The following is a 2911-nucleotide window of genomic DNA, read 5'->3' as shown; positions in this document are numbered from 1 at the left end:
TTGAACATTCTTGTTCATTTGCATTTTGGGCTGTTTAATTATTACTATTATTTTTGATTGACAATTCATAATTGTATACATTTATGGGGTACAAGCTGATGTTTTGATAAATGTGTGCAAACACACAGGTGTACAATCAGGCACAGGAAACAAATGCGACTGTGAAGGTTAGAAATGCTTTTCAAAATCTCACAATGCTTTTCATGTATGTAGGATCAAAAAAAAGTGCAAGTCATAGAAGTAGAGAGTAAAATGATGGTTCCCAGAGGCTGGGAGGGGGAGGGAGTGGAGAACAAAGTTGTCCAAGAACAAAGTTTCAAAGAAACAGGAAGAATAAGTTTTAAGATCTGCTCCACAGCAGGGTGACTAGACTCAATAATAACATACAAATGCCTTCTTCAACTTTATGACATTTCATGTAGAATTGCTTCTGACCAAGAAGCTTGTTTTATAGAAAGTCAGGTGGGACTTTGGAGGGGCAGGGAAGACAAATCATGAGGTGTGTAGCAGAGCGAGTGTTGAAGCTGCAAGCACCTTGGGATCACCAACTTCCAGCCTTTCCCACATCATTTAATGAGTTTCTCCATTACAAATGAAAAAATATACGGATTTTGATAAAGTTCTCCATGAGTTTGAAACAGAAACAGATGCAATGGCTAGAATGAATAAAGGCATTTCCTCCATACCCAGTAATTTACAAGTCTATTCCTGCATGTGTTAAATCTTTTTTCTTATTTATTTGACTTTATTTCATTGATTTATTTTTATTAGTTTGCTATAGGGCATATGTACTCACCAGGGAGACAGAAAGAGAGAGAGAAAGAGGGAAAGCGGGAAAGAAGACAACCAGGTCTGAGACTCGAACAACAGTCATTCATGTGAGAGTCCAATGCCTTAACCACTACACCATCTTCTGGTTCCTGCATGTGCTAACCCTTTTCAACCTACCCAGAATAATACCTGTGGATCCTCAAAGTCTGAGGACCATTGGAAAACTGGATGGGGGACAGATGCAGAGATGTTCCTGAGAACTTGCTGCTTCCTCTTAACAGGGGTTTTGTGGGTGTGGTAAACGGGATCCAAAAAGACATAGATGGGAAGAGGAGCCTTAGGGGGCCATGTTGGCAGGGAGGACATTTTTTCTTTCCCATCTAGCTTAAACACAAATTACTGATTGAATGGAGGCCCCACACCTACAAAAGCAACTTACAGTCATATTCAAGATACTCTGCCAAACTTCAGAAACAAATTCCAGGGACAGTTGTTCTCCATAGGACATGAAATAGAAGCTACAACAACTTCAATCCTGAAGATCCTACCAGGGGACCAACCAGTGCTGCAAATGATTCAGCGATTTGCTGTTAACGTTGAGAAGAAATTGAAGGGTTGGGACCAAAAGGATACTCTGGAGCTCTCAGGTGATGCTAAAATCTATCGTATTTTTCATGAACACTTTCATTCTGAGACAGTAAAGATGGAGTTCAATGAGAAAAAATTGCACAGACAAATAAGCTATGCAATCAAAAACACACATGATATCAGGACCAGGTTATGATATCATACTCCAGATATGGTATTTGAAGCAATAGTCAAAAATGGATTGTAAAGCTAAAAGGGCCTTCTTTGAAAAGTATGAACCTGTTAATACAAGAATCAATCAAAACTGTCAAAAAGTGTACCCCAAAAATAGCAAACCTCCTCAGACTCTCTGAGAAAACCAATAGGGTCATTGCTAACCATGTTCGTGATCAAGAAGGAAAGAGAAAAGAGCAGGTACTGCTATTGATTGATATTCAAGTCTCCTACATCAATACCTACCCAGAATAATACCTGTGGGATCCTCAAGGTCTGAGGACCATTGGAAAACTACAAAGACTTCACTGACTTTGCAAAGAGTGTGAAACACCTGATTGTCACCTGCATCCCCACTGTGCTTTGTCTAGAACGCACACTGTGAATTTCTCTTTCAGTGCCTCTACTTTCTTTGAGTGCAGTCTGTGTCTAGAAAAACTCCGAGTCAGCCTCAGAGAGCTCAGCTCCCTGGCCATGGGGCAGGGGTATTTACTATTCTCTCAACAAAGTAGTTGTCTCCCTCATGCAGGTGAAGCCATGTGTGTCTGAGACACTCATTACTTTTGGATGCTTATCTGCAGTTTGTTCTTGAACTCCCATTGATAAGCACTAACAGATGAACATTCAACATTTGGGAACAATTTCTCACATTAATTTGAATTATCAAGTGAAATGCATAGTATACAAGCTATTTTGATTTCCCTAAATCTCAATGGCAGAGACCTGCTTTAAAAAAAACTGTCCTGCATGAACTAAGATGAAATCTATTTGGATAAGCATTCTCTTTCCTATAAGGTGCATTAACTTTAAATATGCCTGTCTATATATATTGCTGTTCTTCGCAGATACTGTCATATATTAGGTTGTCAGAAAAGTCATGATGTATTTTTCCATTTTTCTATGCAAAAATGCAGCATGACTTTCCAGTCAACCCAACAGCTATTATGGCTAGTTATTTGGGATTGATAATTCATCATGTGGTATTTACTTTTTTTTAAACTCCATAATGTTTATTATTATTATTATTTTATACATTTAATCACTATACATCATTTAACTTGTAGTGGGAATTTACCCATCATGAAATATATCTCAGACCAGTCCAGTTGAGAATATTTTACATGGTATCATCAACAGGTAATAAACCATCTATGTCTCCCACGAATGTCTTACTTTTTTATTTTTCTCCCTTATTTCTTTTTTGACACTCTTCCCCTCTCTCTACCTCTTCCACACAGTCTCCAGTGTCCATAACTATTTTCAGTGCTTGTATGCCCTCCAGTCTTTAGGCCTCTACCATAGAGGGCAGACAGTTGGTATATGTTGAGTGGAGAAATAT

General features: G+C 38.5%; 1 pseudogene; it reads left to right on the top strand.

Annotated features, from left to right (window-relative positions):
• The first annotated feature begins 999 nt into the window (after window positions 1-999).
• Window positions 1000-1827, top strand: LOC102477227 (dynamin-3 pseudogene; annotated as a pseudogene).
• Window positions 1828-2911: the final 1084 nt, after the last annotated feature.

The sequence above is a fragment of the Tupaia chinensis genome, unplaced genomic scaffold (genome assembly GCF_000334495.1).
Source record: "Tupaia chinensis unplaced genomic scaffold, TupChi_1.0 Scaffold000126_2, whole genome shotgun sequence".
In the NCBI taxonomy this organism is placed as follows: Eukaryota; Metazoa; Chordata; class Mammalia; order Scandentia; family Tupaiidae; genus Tupaia; species Tupaia belangeri.
Note: the sequence above shows the minus strand (reverse complement) of the source record. Positions and strands in the feature narration are given on the sequence as shown.